Source organism: Urocitellus parryii, chromosome 13 (genome assembly GCF_045843805.1).
Source record: "Urocitellus parryii isolate mUroPar1 chromosome 13, mUroPar1.hap1, whole genome shotgun sequence".
Lineage (NCBI taxonomy): Eukaryota > Metazoa > Chordata > Mammalia > Rodentia > Sciuridae > Urocitellus > Urocitellus parryii.
This window is the reverse complement of record NC_135543.1, coordinates 34634272-34654200: the sequence shown is the minus strand read 5'-3', so window position 1 is coordinate 34654200 and position 19929 is coordinate 34634272.

Here is a 19929-nt window from a genome sequence, read left to right as displayed (position 1 = left end):
CTGATGATGGGGGCCCAAACCAAAGAGCAAGTACTATTCTGAGAACTGTGGAACTTCATCCTTTCATTTTAGATTCTCCTGCCTTTGCTTGATGAAGTCGTTTGTAAGTATAGTTGATTTTGTAACTGGCTTTCCACGGGCTCACATCGTCCAGTATTGTATGTTGGTCCAAGAATCGCCTAAGTTGATGGAATGAAACAGAAACTTCATATAGAGTCTGCCTGGCATAGCTGCGTGCTTGGTGTACCTGTGATATACTGTAGTTAGGTGGACATGTCTCCGATGAGTACACGGAGGGTTTATGTGTGTGGCAGGAGCTGTGTGCATTTGTCTAGTTCCGACTGTGTGCCTGTGTGAATGCAGCCTGGTCATGTGCACAGATGCTGTTTGTATCCATACTCTGTGCTCATTCACGCATGCGTGTGTGTGTGTGTGTGTGTGTGTGTGTGTGTGTGGAGGCGCTTACCAGGTTGAGAGCCCCCTTTCCCAGGACACATCAGCAGAGTCTAATAACTATCTAAAATATCTCTTGCAACATCATCTTGCATTGCTGGTGCTTGCAAGGATCTCACAGCAGAGTGGAATATATTTTCTGCCATCACAGGGGAGTTAAGGAGAGTAATTCCTACTTGAGGTTTCTTTTTTCTCTCTGCCTCCCACCCCCTCAAAGCAAAGTCATGACAATGGGAAGAGAAGGCAGGCAGTTGAAGGCAGCTGGAAAAGAGGGGCTGCACAGGAGAGGGTCAAGGTTTACCCTCTTCTTCTTGCCATCACCCCCGCCACCTCCAGGGCCAAGTAAATCATTCACAGGTGTTCAATTATTCACATTATTATTAATAATAATAGCCAATACATAAATAAAAGCAGTCCCTGAGCAGGAGTGAATGGGGGAGTAGAGTTGTTAATGAATGGGAGCACCTATTCCAGATGCCCATTCCAGCTCCCTGCAAGACTGTTCCTCTGTTCTGTGCCTCTTCATATGAGGACCCAAGGCCAGGGTGAGCTTTTTCTTTCTTAGGCAAGTTTCCCACCCTCTCCTCTAGCCTACCTGATATTGGCTCATTTTGGATTTAGGTTATCTTCTTTTAGGGGATTAGTACATCCCTCACCTCTCAGCTTTCTGGCAGGTGTATGGAGAATTGTCCCATCTTCCCCCAACTTGCTGGGGCAGAAACAGCCAGGACACCCGTTCTGTTATGACTGAGTTACCTGTGTAAACAGCTGCAGAAGCAGCTTCTGCCAAGGCATTGATCTCTTAAAGGCACAGAGCTGGATCCTTAGGCTCTCACCTCTCCCTCTGCCACAGCAGAGCATTGAGAATGAAATAATACAGACAGGTATCCCAAATGAATGCAGTAAAGGAGCAGGACCCCTGAGAAAATAGTATGGAACATGGTTAGGTTGGATCTTTGGCATCCTTGCCCTTGATATTCTAGGAAGACTTGAGTTAATTTTTTTTAACCTTAGATCATCAAAGAGAAATGTAATTAGGTAAAGATAGGGGCAAAGTATTATTCACTGTGACATTTAAGCAGATTTAAAACTTTTTATCCAAGTGCCACTTCATGGCCACAATTATTCCAACCACTGAGAGAGAGAGAGGCAGTGGGGAGGGAGGGAAAAGACTGGCAAATGGAAGTGGGAGCTGGGAACAAGTGCTTCTCATTTTCGGTCTGGGTTTGTCAATTTTGTTGCTGATTCATCTCTGGTGGGTGTCAAGATGCCCCAGGTGGGATTGAGGTCTTGGGTTGGAGAGTTAGGAACTCAGGCTTCACTATTGCCTCCTGCTCATCCTCCCCTCCTTCAAAGGGGGTGCCCTTTGTGCATTACTTCCCTCTAGTTGAGCCCCCATCACTCTCTTCCTTCTGGTGCCAACTGAACCACATTCTGCAGCCCTGGCTGTGGCCACACATCCTTGGATGTGCTCTGGCTCTCTTGCCTGTAAATTTCTCTCTCCATCTAGATGGTGCACTTGTGGATAGTAGGAATCCAGTGATCTCTCCTCCTTCTCTGAAGCCCTTTTATGGTGATGGGTGCACAGTAGGCACTCAAGATGGAGTTTATAGATTCCAACAGCTAATCCAACTGGGGCAGGGGTCAATACTGTGTTAATTCATCTAGGCCTTAATGATGGGGGAGCTGAAGGCCTAGGCTGACACTCTCTGGGAAGGAATTTAGATTGCAGATGAAAACAGGTAGTTCAGCCAGTCGTGGAGGCACACACTTGTAATCCCAGCTGCTTGGGAGGCTGAGGAAGGAGAATATTGAGTTCAAAGCCAGACTCAGCAACAGTGAGGTGCTAAGCAACTCAGTGAGACCCAGTATCTAAATAAAATACAAAATAGGGCTGGGGATGTGGCACAGTAGCCGACTGCCCCTAGGTTTGATCCCTGGTATCCCCAGAGCAGGGTGGGCAAGACAGGCAGTTCAGAGGACACACAACTACTTAACCTCATTAGTTTTTGCTGCTTGGCTTGGAGTCATCACCACTCCATCATTCTTGTGTTAACCCAGTCCTTCTGATCTCCCACTGGAAGCATCAGAGAAAGGACAAAGAACTCACTGACTAGTTAGACCAAAGTCATATCCAGCGAAAAACCTCAGAACGGCCAATGGCAACAGATGGTTAAATGTCCTCCAGGCATGAGAAGTTCCACATAGGAGAAAATAGGAAAAAAATAGAAAACAATTCAAGTTAGGTGTGGTTATCTTCGAGGTGGGTACTGGCCTTGAGGAAATCAGAGCACTTGTTAAAACAAACACAGAGGGTACCAGGCTGCCAGAGAACTGGCTGATGGCCTAGACTTGGGCTAGGAAGTTCTCCAAGGTTATGATGTGACCCAGCTGAAAATAGAGCTGCCATCTAAGCTGGGCTCCCCCTATCAAGAGCCCAGGTCTCCAGAGGTTTCTATGGAGTGACTACTCTCTCCAGACCTGCAGAGGACAGGGAGGCAGCCTGGAGATATGGGTCTCCTCTATTCTCTGGAGTGAGCTTATATGTTTGGGCAAAGAGACCGGCTCAGAGAACCCAGCGGCCACCCAAGGGCATGAGTGAAAGGAGCAGACTCAGTAGATATGAGCCCCCAGAAAGGTGGAGCTCAAGTGAACAGTGGTATCCATAGAAGGCTTTCTGGAGTGGAGAGCCCTGATCTGTCCCTGTAGTCAGGGGCAGTTGAGCTTGGGAAGACAGAAAGGAGGTGGCTTGCAGGTTGAGGCATGTTAGAGTTGCCAGTCTGGGAGTGAGTTCTCCAGTGAAAATGAAGAGGGGTTTCCACGTGGATACCAGTGGGTTGGAAAGATGGGGCTCCGAGGCAGCCTCTGCTCTGTCTAGGTCTTCATTACAATATCAGAGCTTCTCTGTCCTTGAATAATTTGGGAAGACTTAGTAGTATAAAGAACTACTGGAATGAGAACAAAAGAGAAAAACAATTCCTACCACTTTACACTTAATTTTAGGAGTATCCTGCTACCTAGAGTAGACCATGGAAGGACCTCTGGGTCCTTACCTGAGCCCACAGAGAGTCTGCCCAGGAAAGCAAACCTTCTGAGGGGAGGAAGAGAATGAGAGAGAAGGTGCTATATGTGTTTGCAAAATCTAAGGTCTCCCCCAGAAAGACAAGGCTGTCTCCAGGGGCTCTGACAGATACTAAGGCTGGCAGAAGAGGATCCTCTGAGCTGTTTACCTTGCTGGCTGAGCCCCAGCAACATGCTTCCCTGGTCTGTCAGGGCTTCCCTGCCCACGAACTCTGGCTGGCAAGGCTTTTGGGAATCTCTGGGCCTTTGATCAGCTTCTATTCCAGGTTTCCATGCCAAACTTGAGCTTGGCCTCACTTGATGAGAACATGCTGCAAATGGAAGGGCAGTGTGAGAATAAAGGGGCACAAAATCAGCCAGGGAGATCCTATGTGGTGCGATTGGGAGAGCCAGAAGGCAGCAAGAGTCCTGAGCCATTACTTCCTTGGATCTCAGCTTCCCCCACCCCTGTAAAATGGAGACTGTAATCCCTTCCTTCCACCCTCATTTCCTTCCTCACATCACATCCAAGAAGATGACACAGTGGCACATCTATGTTGACCTGTGGTTTCCATGTAAAGAATTACTCTAAGGTGAGTGAATGGGGATTGAGGGTATAAATGGGCTCTAGAAGGGGTACCTAAATTGGATGAGCTTGATTGCATGGAAGGGTTAGAAATGGACTCCTTATCTTCCCCAGAGAATTTACATTTTATGAAAAGGACAGTGCCCGGTTCAACAGAAAAAAAGTGGCTTTGGCTGTGTTCTGGCAAAGCTGGCAGAGCCTGTGCTCTGGCTTTGCCTCTCTAGCTTCAAGTCCTACCTCTCCCACTTATTAGTTGTGGGATTTCAGGCAAGTTATTTAATCTCCTTGTGGCTCAGTTTCCTAATTTGTAAAATAACAGAACCTAGCTCATAGAGTTGTCCTGAAGATTAAATGAGTAAGTGCAGATAGAGTGCTTAGATCAATTTCTGGGCAGCCGATATTATCGGAGCATTGCTAACAGGCTGTGGGGGCTGAGGGTCTGGCTGACTCTCCTCCTGCAGAGGAGAAGGGCAGCCCCCTCCGCCTGTTGGGTCTGGTCCCTAGACCTGAGTAGGACATTTAGGCTGCTTATGTGCTTTGTGCTTCAGGACAGTTTCTCAAGGTGCTCCTTGGGGATGGAGGCCTTGCGGGGCCATAAGGTCTCATGGCCGCCTTCCTCTTCGTAGAGCCTTCCCTGTGTACTGGCTGCTGGTACTCTGGCCCCTTCTTCTTACCTGAGAGGTGTTGCCGCAACAAGTCCTTTTAATTGTGATGTTTTACTAATTAGTTTTTAATTATGTTAATTTATTGTACACGAGCCCTGAGGTTTTCAGACACTGGGCTCACTTTGGAAACTAGAATAGTAAGTTGTATTTATTACACACACAATGCTGTGGATAAATGTCACTTTAGCATGGCCAAGACTTCTCTGATAATGCCACTGGATCGACCACTTCTAACTAGGCTCTCTAATGCTAACTTCCCCCTTGCCTCCAGGCTCCTGCAGTCCAGCCTGCAACCCTTCACATAGTGCAGGGGTTAAGGGACTTAATGTCTGCAGGCTATGCAGGTGATATGAAGGGGTGAGGTGGCTAGTTGGGATGGGGCAACCTTAACTGGATGGGATTGCAGGAAGAAGAGAATGCAGGGTGTTTCACCAGGCCAGGTCTTTAAAGGGATGTTTTCTGGGGACCTCAGACTCACCCACCTGGGTGGAGCCCTCCTCAAGCATTCTGAAGCTGGGTGTTGATGACAGTTTGACAAGAAGGTTGTGGCTGTGTAGTCTGAAGAGAGGAGGCAGAGGCTGAGGATGGAGAGGGTGCTTATGTAATTAGGTTGGGCTGAAGGCAGGCTTATGTTCTTTTTAAAAAAGTATTTATTTTTCAATTGTAGTTGGACACAATACCTTTATTTTATTTATTTATTTTTATGTGGTGCTGAGGATAGAACCCAGGGCCTGGCACGTGCTAGGCGAGCACTCTACCACTGAGCCACAATCCCAGCCCTAGGCAGGCTTATGTTCTAAGGGTGGCAGGTGGCCACAGGTCGGAGTGTTCAGCTGGGCTGGCTCTTAGGAAGGATGAGGGTGGCATTCAATGAACACATGCTGACGGTTGACAACACAGAAGTGTGTAATTGGTGGCATAGGACCAGATAAGGAAGGTACCTGGGTGTTTAAGGATGGGTACAAAGGGAGAAATCACCCTCTCCCCCAACACACATGTGCTGAGAAGGAGAGTCACCATATGGGGCCCATCTTCTATAGATCATTTCTATTCTCAGTGGATGAGGATTTGATGCCATATTTCAAAGAAGATACCACAGGGGTTCAAGAAAGTCACCCCCCAATACTTTCCAGATGGCAGCCTTCTTTTAGTAAGTTTAGTCTTCAAAGTGTACATGTAGAGTTGTATTTAAAAATTCTGGTCCCCTATTAAACAGACACATTAAACATAAATTTAGCTTAAAGAGTACCATTTAAAAAAATATAGTCTATAAATACAACTGAACATTTATTGCTTAAAAATAATATATAAGACTTAAATTTCTTCCCGCAGACACGTGTTTCCATTGTGTTTAGAACAAGTTTGGATTTTGAGAGCAGACAGTCATGCTCTCAGAGTCTCAGTTTCCATATCTGAAAGACAGGGATAATGATATTGCATATAATTGTCATGAACATTAAGAAAGGAAATAATTGTATAGTGCCTGCCACATAGCAGGTGCCCAACAAATGTTAGCTATGATTATTAAGAGTATATTCATTAAAAAGTAAACAAAACCTCTCCTTTCCAGGCATAAACTGTTGCAGAAAATAACATTTAGAATCTCTTAATGGCACATGGAAATTTGCAAAGAAAAGATACTCGGGGCTGCTTCTCAGTGGTCCTTCCAGAATTGTTGAGTAGATGAGAGGGATCCATAGTGGGAGTTCAGTCTACCCTCTTCTAAACTGGAATAAGAGGGTGAAGTCTCCAGGTAGGAGTGTGTGTGTTGGGGGGAGACATGACAGGGTGGGACCCCCATGAGGTTTTCCCAGACCAGTGGTTCCATGATGCACACCAGCACTCAGGCTCAGAGAGGTGTTCACCCTGCAGCACACACGTGGAGGGGAGCCTGTCCACACACTCCTGCACACCCAGACCCAGGGAGGCTCCCACACAGGCCTGCACTGCCCCCACTCTGGTGGGTGGGTGAGCTGCTGTGACTCATTCCCTGGCCCTGTGCCCTCTCCCTGAGTCACAGTGTAATTGATCCTTCCTCGAGCCAGGTTTCTGTTCTCATGTGATGCAAAGCAGAGTCACTGGGCTAGGCTGAGTCCACACAGATTGGGAAGGTCTGGCTGGAGGGAGTCCATCCCAGGAGGGAGGGGCAGGCTGGCAAAACCTGAAGGAGGCCCTGAGTCTTTTATAGGATGCTCCTGAAGATGTGTTTTTGCTGCTAGGGCTAGCCCTCCCCCTCCACCATCATATATGTTCCCTCGTTGGCCTTCATCACCGTCCGCATCAGGGTCGGGTTGACTCCCTAAAAGTTGCTTCTCTTAAATAATGAAGGGCATGGTTTTGCCTCTGATATTCTCCTCTAAGAATCCCCTGGCCTGTGTTTCTGGTGTGATGGTGCCTTTCTTTACTTCCAAAATGACTTGTGGGCTTAGAAGAGCTGAGAATATGGGGGTAGGAGAATGTTCCATGCACACATTGTATACACGCAGTGACATGCCTTGGGGCTTGACCCTAAGCCATCTGTATCCCAGAAAGAGAACCATCTTGTGTACTGATATGGGAAAGTCTGGTTAGCAGAGGAAAAACAACACAAAACAAAACAAAAAACCCCATAAATCCTCCTAGTCTGGTGGCAGAATGGAGTAAAGGTCACCTCTGACAAGGTCTCCAGGTGTGGGTTCTACAGGCTCTGGTCACAGCGTCACTGCCCTGCTGTCCTCAGTTCATGTCATTGTTCCCGGTTGGTGTATCCTCATCTGTAAAATGGACATGAAATTCTCCCATCCCAGAGTGGTATCTCATGAGGAAATGGAACTTGGAGAAATAACCAGCTGCATTATTATCCTGATTCTCCCCCAATTTCCAGTCCCTTGCCCTGGAACTGTCTGCTGACCTGGTGCCCATGTGGTAGGATCTGTGCCCTTTTGGTTCCTTGATTGCTGCCCCCAGTTCCGAGGGCTCTGTGCTCAGTCTCATGTCCACCTACGAGGGCCAAAGCCAGAGCCCAGTTGGGAGGACTTTATGCCAAGAGCTGCTGCTGTGTCTGGCCATCACCTAACAAAGGGGCTCCATGTGGTTCCTGTGAAGGGGTTCAGTGGAGACTTGCTGTGTGCTCTTGGGTCCCTCATTGCCCTCTCTGGATCTGAGTCCCTGAGTTGTGGAATGGACACTTTCATCCTCACTCTGCACACCTGGCAAGAAGAGGAGAGGATGAGGTGTGAGGATGGAATCCCTTCCCTCGAATAGGGTGTTGTGCTATCAATAAGCTCCTCTCAGCACCCACCCCGTGCCTGTCTCTGTACAGTCCCTGGCCTCAGAGCAGCCCTGAGAACAGACAGAGCCGCCTGGTCCTCACATCCATCCTCTTCCTCTGGATTATTTCTCCCAATCACACTTAATAGCCGCCTGGCTTTGGCTGCAGCCCGGTATATAATAACCTGCAATTATTGTCCACTTAAGCTGTCCCCAGGGCCTTGTCTGTTGCGCTGCCCAAGCCTGCGCGGCTGGCCTGCCGATTTCCCCTTCAGAGTCACGACCAATGGGAAGAGGGCCCCTGACAGGGCTGGACTGACAATGTGTTTGGCAGGGCCACCACCTTCATGGCTGCAGCTTCCTCAGAGATGGGGCCTCAGAGATGGCCCCTTCAGCCATAGCCTCTTCCAGCCTGTGAGCCCTGCCCTTCTGGAGCCTGTGAGCCCTGCCCTTCTGGAGCCTGACCCTCGGGCTCTTCAGTCTTCCTTGTCCTCTGGCTCCTACCCCTGTGCACACAATACCCTCATCTGACATTTGTGCCTTTGTTTTCCTTACTAGTGGTCAACCTTTTTATAGGCTATGTTCTTCCCCTCTGGGAATTTTAAGGGGGGCACTGGCATTTTAAATACCAGAATCCTTAAGATCAGAGAGATTAGGTGTCTTTCGTAGGGTCACAGAGCCAAGAATTGACAGTGAATATTCACAATTAGGGGGCCTACTTTTAAAAACCCTATGCCATGCAGTCTCCTCAGAACATGCCCTCACCCACCTTGGTGGCTTGTTTGATGCCACTTCTCTTATAGAGCTTTCCCCACCACTGTAGTGACACTGGCCTACTTTACTTTGAGCTCTTGAGTTGGCACGAGGTATCCTTGCTCCTGTGTGTGTAGAGTGTGAGTTCTGCTGCCATCTGACTGGTAAAGCATCTCTGTGCGCAAGTTGGGTGCAGCAGAGCTTTTCTCATTGCCTACGCTCTCCCTTTTGGAACATGGAGGCTGCTCTCATGAGCATCCTGCAGCCTGAGTCCCACCGCTCCTCACCAAGCGTGTCACAAATCTCTGTGGTCCACACTTGGGCTATCTCTACAGCATCTTCCTGCTCTGCCTGTGGCAAGGGTGGTGATGATGGCGATGACAAAAGTAGATTTCTAGGAGGCAAAAAAACCATGCAGGTCCTGCATCCCCATGGAAGGATGGTAGAATCTTAGGGCGTCAGCATTTCTACAGCATTCTGAACCTAATAATTAAATGACTAGGGACAAAAGAGGGTGTCCAAGTCCTAATAGGCCTTTGTCCTAGTGCTGAGTACCTTGGTGTGTGTGTGTTTTGTCACCGAGTGTCTATTTATGTGTGCACATGGTCCAGAGCACAGGGGTAATGATGGGCTGTGGGACCTGGGGACCTTGGGGGCCTGTGACAAGTAGAGTTAGGTGTCTCCCAGACTGTCATGCCAGGGAGACCCAGGGGCTAAACGCAGAGTTCAGCTCTGAAGGGCACTGTGCCTGGAGGGTCCTCCTCACTGCTGTCTTATTGGCAATGCCCCTAGGCTCTGGGCTGCCAGCAGAGGAGGGGCAGAGCCCAAGGCCCAGTCTTTGGAGGGCCCACCCACCTGTGCAGCCCCAGACCAGTCCCCTCTCCAGTGGAGCCCAGAGGACACTCCCTTTATTCGCTCACTGTTCCTTTTGCTCTCACGGTCTGCCTGGGAGCTAGTCAAGCACTCGAAGCCTTCAGCCTTTCTTCTTGAAAATGATTAGCAAGAAAGCTTTGTTGGGACGCAGTTTTGAGGTACCCTGAGGCTTTCTCTGGCCCCTCAAGTCTTATAGGTTAGGTCCAAGCCTGGCTTGAAGGCAAACTGCCAAGGGGCTGTGAGGCCCCTAAAGAAGTCATCCAGCTTCCCTGTCCTGTGCCACCAGAGGAGGCCGTAGGGCCCTTCCCTGAGCCCTGGTACTCAGGGAGGCAGAAGAGCTAGTACCCCTCATGACCCCAGCCTTCCTCTTGTCCCCTGGCTATACCTGCCTTTTGCCCCTGTGCCTGCCCTGCTCTGTCTCTCAGACTTGCACCACCCTATTGATTGGGCTGCTGGCCTTTAGTCCTGGGTAGGACTTCTCAGGCAGGGGCTGGGAAGCATTCCTCAGCAGGGGCAGTGGAGGTGAGGAGAGACCACCAGCTGTAGCAGAGAGCTTCTCACTGAGGAGTGGTCTTTATTTTCTCTAGTTGCCATGTTACTTTCCTGCCCCTTGTGCCCTGTCTTACCCATGCCAAGGTATAAGAAGACTTCAAACCGACTGGTTTAATGTCCCTAGCTCTCTTTTTGAGGCATTCCAGTCTGGTATGGTCAAATCATCTGTCATTGGAGGTGTTCTTGCTCCTCTTCCCTCTAACCCAGGGGGCATCAGAGATAGAAGACGCTTAAATTGGGGAGGGGTATTGGACTGTCCTCATGCTGCTCTGGGGCCCTGATGACCTCTGTGGAGTGCAGCAGCAGCTACCTCCTTGATCTCTATCTCTGGAGCCCAGCTCGCTGTCACATCCACCCGTAGCCTCTGGTCCTGGTTCCTGCTCTACCTACCTGCAACCTCTGCAGCGACCTATGCAGGCCTCAGCCTGAGGCCTGGGGCAGACCCTGGCTCCAATTCTCCTGTGTTTCCCACCCAAGAAGGCAAACAGATAGCTTCTGGAATTCTCTTGCACCTCAGGCAGGTGGTGGGATGGACAGGGGACTGCTTTAGTCAGCTTTGTGTTGCTGTGACCAAAAGACATGACAAGAACAACTTGGAGAACAAATTTTGGCTCACATTTTGGTTTCACAGGTTCAATCCGTGGTCAGCTGACAACATAGCTCTGTGCCTAAGAGGTAAGGCAACACCATGGCAGAAGGGTGTGGTAGAGGAAAGTAGCTCAGAACATGGCACCAGGAAACTGAGAGAGATCTGCTCACCAAGGACAAAATATAAACCCCCAAAGCATGCCCCTCAGTGCCGAATCTCCTCCAGTCACACCCTACCTGCCTGTAGTTACCACACCACTAATCCACTTGAGTGCATCGGTCCCCTTATTAGGTTACAACTCTCATCATTTCTCCTCAGAACAGCCTTGCATTGCTCATATCTGACCCATAACAGGGATGAATATGTTTAAACCCAGCTTTCTGCCTAGCCCTGCTCTCCTTTTACTACCCTTGATGGTTGGCCCAGAGCCACCCAAATAGGAAAGTCAGCCTAGTCCCAAGGCTTTTGGCTTCATTTAAAAATTTGCCCTTTTCCTTTCTGCTCTGTCTCTCACTTCCAGTGTGTAAGATTCCCTCTGAGGTCGCTGGTATGCAGCAAGAAAGCCTGCCCTTCCCTGTTTTCTCTCTCTGGATCAGGAAACTTCTGCAGGTCTGTGCCCCTCCCCCCATGCAAGGGACCCTGGAGGATGGTCCTGCAGCTCATTTACTCTGGCATGGCCTGTGGCCCCATGTGCTGAAAGAACAGAAAACTAAGAGCCACCGGGAGCTGGCAGTTAAGTCAGGTTTGGCAGTCTGCTTAAAATATTCATAATAATAATAATAAAAAATTTTCTCTCTGGGGTGGCTTTTAAAATTAGTTTTGATCATTTGAAGGGTAAATCCTTAGCTACCTAGAAAGCTTGACAACCTAAAATGATTCATTTGTTAAGTATTTAGTTTAGCTGAGTTTAGCACTTACCTGGAGTAGATGCACATATGAACTGAGCAGGCAGGTTTAGGTGTGGAAGTTCCAACCATTTTTCTCAATATAGACACCCCCTCCACACAGCACCCACTCTCCTGTGCATGCACAACAAGTGCACGTGTGTGTGTGTTTGTGTGAGTACATTTTCTTCACCGGGTTCATTCTGTTTTCTTTGTGCTGCTCATGCTTTTGGCCTCTGGGGGTGCTCTATATATACAGATACAGAATTTGAGAAACAGGATTTTTAAATGGAAAGGAACCTTAGTCATCTTCTAATCTACTTTTCTTATTTTACAATTTTGGCAGTTAAATGTTCAGAGAGGTGATGTGATCAGGGTTAGATACAGACCCTGGATTTCTCTCTCTCTCTCTCTCTCTCTCTCTCTCTCTCTCTCTCTCTCTCTCTCTCATATCACAAACAACACACTCTATATCAACAGATGTTAATTTCCTTGCTGTTAGCATTTCTGTCTGTCTGTCTCTGTCTCTCTTTCTCTGTCCCTGGTTTCTTCCCCCATCAATCTATCTGTCTCTTTCCTCCTCTCCTTTCTGCTCTGTGTTCCTGGGCCAGGGCTGACACAGGCAGTGGGGATGCTGGTTCCCAGGAAGCTGGCTCTGCCGCTATCCAGGCAGAACTCTGTGGCTGAGGAGGTGGAGGCCCAGCAGCTACCCTGGCTTTGCTATTATTAGGAGTCCAAGGGAGCAATGTCTTAGTCCTTGGGGAAGCACGAGGAGGAAGGAAGGCTTGGCTCCACAGTTATGCAGTCTGCTTTCAGCCTCATCTTCCTTCCCTGGCTCCCTCCTCCAGGGAGCTGATTTTCCCTGGGGCTAACCTCCATGGTATTCTTCCTACCTGAGTTTTTTTCTCTTGCCCAAGCCAAGTAGCCTCCGGTTCACAGAATCCTTTAGGGAAAAGGTACATGCTACTTGCTTCACATCCAAAAGGCACAGGAAAGTGCTCTTTCCTCCTCCAATCCTGGTGTTCGGATGCTGAAGTTTGGCATTCAATTCTAAACGGGCTGAAGAAACCACTGTTTGGACTAATCTTATTTTCCATGAAGGCATGGAATCTTGGGCTTGGATTGGACCTTCAGTGTCCCCTCTTTTATTCCCACACTCATTAGAGGAATCCATTTTCTAGCACCCCTAAAGCTTTTTCCAATCTGCCTAGCCAAGGGAGTTGGTTTATTTCTTTTTTCTATAAATTTTTAAATTAGTACATTCTACATATCCATAATATTGGGACTCCATGTGGTATATTCATACATACACAATGCAAAATTCGGTCTATTTCATGCCCGCATGAGCCCTTATTCCCTCTCCTCTTACCTCCCTTCCTCTCTCCCATCTTCCGGTCTAGGGGTCTCTCCTTTTTTTTCATGAGGTCCCTCCTCTTTTCTTTTTCCTTTTTAGCTTCTATATATGAGAGAAAACATATGACACTTGATTTTCTGAGTCTGGCTACTCTCACTTTGCATAATGTCCTCCACTTTCATCCATTTTTCCTGCAAATGGCATAATTTTACTCTTCTTTATGGCTGAATACAATTCTATTGTGTATATAGACCACACTTTCTTTATCTACTCATCTGTTGATGGGCACCTTGGCTGTTTCTGTAACTTGGCTATTGTGAATTGTTGCAGCCAGTTCCTTTATGTGCTGACATGCATTTATTCTGAGACACCCCTTGTTTCATTTCTTTTCCCTACAGAAGGTTTTGAAATAGGCAACTACCCCTTTTTGCACTCCGTAATTTTTTCTCTTTAGTTGGCAATTCACTGTGGTGTTGCCTCTCCCACTTCACCAAAGCTGTTCTTACTAAAGTCAGCCGTGGGGCTTCCGAATTGCCAAATCCAATAGCTACTTTTATTTTTTTTGCCTTAATGCTGTTAACCACTTGCTCTTAGAATTCTTTTTCTTTTCTTCCAAGAGTTGATTATTTTCTTTGTCCACCTTTTGTGTCCCATTAGTTTCCTCTCCTAAGCCTCTTACTTTGTGTAGGTCTTAGATACTGGGATTACCCTGGTTCCATTCTTGAACTTTCGTTAGATTTCCTCATCTTCCAGGGCCGCTCCCTACGTGTACTGATTAGCAGTTCTCCTCCATATCCTGATGGCCTGTACTGGTCACCTCTTTCTTACTGAGCTAGTCTCTTCATTACAACTTCTGGAACTCTCCATGGAGAAGAACCTCAGACTCAGAATTTCTCTCTTCTTAAGAAAGAAAGCATCTCCCCCACGGAAGTCTCTATTTTGGCTGAAGGCTCCATCATCCATCTGGTCATCTCAGTCAGGACTGGGATATTCATGACGACATCCTCTCCCTTATCTAAGACAGGCCTCTGTTCCCCAAGTCCTGTTAGTTCTCCACTGTCACCTCCTTCCCATGAGCCCTCATTCTTTCACTCTTACTGTCACCATGGTCTGTTTACTGGTCTCTGCCGTTGGCCCTGCTTTTCTCTGACCCACATGTACATTGCTCTGGGCATGGAATGAACTTTCTAAAACATAGATTGACTTTGTCATTTTCTTCCTTAAAAGTCATCACTGGCTTCCATTACCTCTAGGATAGAGCCCATTCTTATTGGTTTAGTATCCTAGGATCCTTATAACCCACCCAGTCCCATGTGTCTTCCCTTCTGGATCCTTCCCCTGTCATGTCCTCCTTTTCCATGTCCTGGATGAGTGGCTCTCATCTTCATCCTCTCTGTCCATGGTCTATGTCATCCTGTGATCCTCCTGGAATCCCCTTCTCTTCTCTTGTGGTCTAAGTTCTGCTCAGCTTTCCCTTCTGTGTGTGAACATCTCTGCTGCATGGAGAGCCTTCCTCATCTGTACGGGCAGACGTGCTCTGCACTCACAGCCATTTGCACAGTTGCAATCATCTCATTAATTACTTGTTGATTCTTCCCTTTCCTCTGCCCCAGTAAACTGTAAGCTCCTTGATGGTGGCAGCCTGCGTTAAGCAATTCTGTATCCTTAAGGCCTGGAACCTTCTATGCATAATGAAGGCACATTGCCTGAATGGGTGTCTGGAGAACTTTGAACCTCAGTCTACATGGGATTTGGATCTGCAAGTGGATCAAGAATGTAGTTTGATTCTGGAAAGTTCCCCAAAGGTTTATGTGTTGATGGTTTGGTCCCTTGTGATGCAGCATTCAGAGTTGGGAACTTTGGGAGGGTGATTGGATCATGAGGGCCCAGTGGATTCATAATTTGATAGCATTATTGGGAGGTAGTAGAAAGTATAGGAGGTAGACCCTAGTTGAAGAAAATAGGTCACTAGGAGATCCTCTGGAAGGATATATGTTGTCCCCAGCCCCTTCTTCTTCTTTATTTTTTCTTGTGTGTTGCTGGGGATTGAACCCATGGCCTTGTGCATGTGACGCAAGCAGTCTACGAACTGAGCTGTATCCCCAGCCCCTTCTTCTCTTCTTTGCTCTCTGCTTCCCAACTTCTATGAGGTACACTGCTCTCTCCTGCCACACCCTTCTTCCATGCTCTTCTGCCTCACCTTCGGCCTAAAGTAATGACACCAGCTGATGATGCACTGAACCCTTTGAAACAGTGAGCCCAAGTTAAATCTTTCCTTTTTTTAAGTTGTTTTCCCCCTCAGGTATTTTGTCACAGTGTCAGAGTGTGATAATAGGGTGTTGAAGATTGCCCGCACTATAATGGTGGCTAGATTATATTTTGGGATGAGGAAGATCAGCTGGGGAGCTGATGCAGGACAGAGCGGAGGCAGGTGGTGCCAGGGACCTGGCAATGTACAGGGCTGAGGTGCTTTTCCCTACTCCCATCCCATATGTTTCCCATGGAGTCCAGGAGATGGAGGCAATTCAATTCATGCATAATTGAAAATGAACAGAATCCAAGAATGGGCTTACAATAAACTCATGCCATAACTGTGAAATGACCTTCCTTTATTGAGGGGAGGTAGTCTTTTACTTGCTGTTTTTTTCCTAACTCTGTTCTTATTTCATTCCTTGGTCCCATTCCCTCCTCTTCCAAGGATTGAATTCAGAAGAGGATTCTTTTTGTTTAGAATAATGTTCCTATCTGATTGGTGGCTAACTTGTTAATATAATTGTTGGTCTCTATAACACATATGAGTCTTTACAATACATATGCAACTTACAGATGTCATGTCTGGAGGTTTCAACCCTGGGGAAGAATAAAATTGTGGTGGGGAGACTCTAAAATGTGGCTGGAGTTCCGAGCTTCCGACTGACTAAATTGGTAGCTTTTCTCAGCTCTCACTTCTGGGTTAGGAATAAAGAGCACCCTCACATGGATCTGTGTCCCCCGACCCATGCTCTCCAGCACAGTGACAAGTAGGGGGTAGGACTTTTTTGCTCTTTGTTATACTGGGTTCTGCCCCATCTCTAAAGAAATCTTATAAATCATTGATGAGAATATTTCTATTTTTGTCTTAAATATCCTAGCCAAGAAAGCCTTATGAATACTTTCCAAATCAAGTGCTGGCATTGCACGATGCTTCCTCATTGATGGCAGGCCCATTTCATTGTTTTTTTCCCCCCATTTCTTGGCTCTGCTGTTTATGGCACCAATGCCAAGTCTCAGCTTTGGAGTGGTGGAGGCAGGGCTGACCCTTTTCTTGGACAAGGGCTTCCTTCCTTTCTTTTTTCCCCTGGTGAGAGTCCTATGACCCCCGACTCCCACCATCTTAAGCTTTTAAAGCTTGACATGTTGTCAGTGATGGCTGGTATTTATTCTCGTTAAGTCCTGCCATCTCTCCTGCTCTCCCTTTCCTTTGTTCACTCAGTACCTAGACATTCAATTCACTTGAATAGCAGCCTCCATCTGTTTCTTTTCTTTCTTTCTTTTTTTTTTTTAAATATGGTGCTGGGGATTGAACCCAGCACCTTGTGCATGCGAGGCAAGCACTCTACCAACTGAGCTATATCCCCAGCCGCAGCCTCCATCTGAATGTATGAAATTCAAGCATGGAAGAGACTCTCTCCAGTGGTTCATTAGGACTGTGAGCCTCTTGTTTCCACTGTATTCCAGGTACCAGCAAAGAGCCTGACACATAGTAAGCACTCAAAAAATGTCTATTTAAGTAAGTGAATTGAAGAATAAATGAATAAAATAAAAGGCCTAAAGGACCAGAAACCCTTATCTGTAATTGGCATCTCCCTTATCTGTAAAAACTATGGGGACCTCAGCCTGGAAGATGGCTAATACAGAGCTTTTCTAAGGTTTGAAAATTATTGCCCGACGGAGAAGTAAGAAGGCTCAAATCATCTTTCCTGATGATTCCCAACTTCTTTGGACTTATTTTTTACTTTGGTTTTTCCTCAGTATTCTTATTAATAATTTACATGACCTGTCTCTCACATAGGGATTGTTTAGTTTGGTTCTTTCATCTGAGTAGGTCTTGTGTTCTAGAGCAGAGTAGAAACACCTGGAGGAAGGGACAGTCTGTTTACTTTGTAGCTAAACTGCAAGGCTCCACTCAGCAGGCATTTAATAAATGGTTTCCAACTGGCTGACTGAATGAATAGTCTTGAGCCTGACACCCACTTTTATTTTTAACATTAGAGGTCAGAATCTAAGCCCAAGAATGAGCAGGGTATTTTCAATCCTCTTTATCACGACTTGCATGGTCCTTGTCTGACAGCACAAAGTGTTATGGATTTCTATAGTTTTAATTGTATAGGTATGCAGTAAAAAAAAAATGTTAGATAAATCAGAATTATCCAGGAGACTGGGCAACTTTTGTTATGTCTTTGTAACAATTAGATGCTTCAGAGAATTCATTCCTTGATATTTTGGTGATCATTTCAATGACATGCTTTCTTCGTTGTGATTTACATGACAATGGGAAATGATAATCCAGGAACTCTGAAGTCCATCAGTCCAGGGCTAACTGGTTTAAAGCTCACCATCATCAATGATGGGCTAGCTGCCATTGATGTCACACTCCTGCCCCCCAGGAGCTTGTAGAGCTAGGGGTGACAGATGTATACTTGTGGTTCAAGGCCAAGTCGTTGGGCTCATTAGAGAAGGATAAAGTTACTTCTCTTCAGGAGGCTGAGAAACTCCTCCTACAGAAGGCAACATTTGGACTAAGTGTTGGAGGAGAAGTCTGATCTTAAAAGCCAGATGCTGAATACCTAGGAGGTGCTCTGTGAACGTCAGCAACCTGAGAAAAGACGGTGGTATACTAGGGAGAGTGAAACTCATGAGAGTGGGAAGGCAAGGCTCATTTGGGATGCAGTGATTCGTGCTCTGGGCCTGTAGCACAAGCCTGGGTGTCTGAGCCAGGAGCTGGAGACAATTTGGTGGTTGGTTGGAGGCTGAGTGTGAAAGTCCTTGAATTGAGCTGAGGATTTTAGACTTCAATTGGAAGGCAGTGGGAGTCCCTGAATGCGTTGGAGCTGGGACAAGACACGACAGGATCTGAGTTGTGCTTCAGGAAGTTAGGCTGATGTTGGTGAGAGGGCTGTCAGGATGGAGGGGATGGGAGCCAAGGGAATCCTTGTGAGTCAATAGCACATGATGGGTAAGGCTTATCAGGGTTCTGAACCCTGTGGTAGCTGTGGAGGACAGAGGGGCTTTGTGACGATAGTGTCTGCAATTCTGGGGACCTTGACAGCAGTTTGCCCTGGGAACCCCTGCTTCTCCTTCTCCTCTCCTTCTCCCATCACCCTCTGTTCTGCAATGTCAGCCCCTTCTGAAGTCTGGCACCTGCATCTCCCCTCAGGGGAGACTCTAGCTCAGAGGCAGGATTAACTTTAGGCAACAGTTTGCGGATGAATTTATCAAGATCCTTATTTATTTATAAGTTGTTATTTAATGCATTCCCATGGTCCAAAAGGATTTGAAGCACATACTGGAATGTAAGCACGTTTTCCCACCAAGTAGACCTGCAGTTTCAGCATGATTTCTTATCTTACAGCCCAGGAATTGAGAGAATGGGCTTTGGAGTAGGCAACCTGGATCCGAACTTGACTCTTCCACCTGCCAGCAGCAAGACCGTCAGCAAGTTGTTTGCTTTCTTTGCACCTCACAATCTATACCTGTGGAGCTGGAACGAACATGATCTATTTCTGTTTTATCGTATGAGATCATACTTGCCAAATGTTTAGTGTGTCACTTGGGACACAAGAAACACCCATATGAATGGTAAATAGCACAAAGTCTAACTTGCTGTCATTATTACCCTTCGGGCACCAGTAGTCAGGGTGGCAGGGTCTCTCCATGTGGGAATTCCACATTTTCTCAGCCCTGGCCAGTTTAGCCAGTATGTAGTCCCCTGCCTCACTGATGTGATGAAGAAGCAAATATGTTCTCCCAAGGTGTGATTTACTATCTGGATCCTGATCCCCTCATCAAATCCTGCCCATTTGCTGGTTGGCACAAAGGGAATAGCTTTTGGTGATGAAGGTGCTCCTGTTTTCATTTGGGACAAAGTTATCAGATGTACCCTGTAAAGTCCTTGATGACAAAATAAGACATGGCTTCTGTCCTTGGAGAGTTCCTCTGGGGGAGGGGCGGTCTAGGTATGTAGATAGATGGTCACAGAACAATAAGTCACCACCTAGCAACAGGACCAGGTTCAAGGCTGTGGAGCACCTAGGTCAGGTTTGCACCCATCAGGATCACTGGCCCCTCCAGAGCTTCTGGGAGGTGTCAGGTGTGTGAATGGACCTCTTGGGCTCCCCAGGGCAGGTGTTCAACAGTAATATGTCACCCTCTGCCAAGAGGAGGAAATATGGTCACAGTTGATGCCCTGAACTGAGAAATCCAGAATCTGTTTAACTTTAAACAGCCCCTTCCAAAGTAAAAAAAAAAAAAAAAAAGTGGAAAGTTAAGACATTGAATACAAATATCTTAATATGTGAGTCTGGGGAGTCACACTAAGGGGGCTTCTCTTGGATGAAAAGGAAGCCAGAAATGACTGAGGCACTTAGGTCAGGAGGTTTCTGGCTCCCTGGTCCTTTAAATAAAAAATCGGTTATGAGTAAAGCAGAACTTAGAGGGCAGAATGCTGAGGACTTAGAAGTTTAAACCAGGACAGGCTTTAATTTAGGCAGTAGGTGTGTGTTCTCACACTGCATTATGTGTGGTGACAGCTGCTTTCTCCAGTTGTGAAATAAAAGTCCGTCTTCAGGTCCCAGAGCCTAGGGCTGGTGGGGCAGAAGGGACCCTGCTCAAGGGCCTACATTAGGACATGAGTCCCTTTGGCATTAGATCAA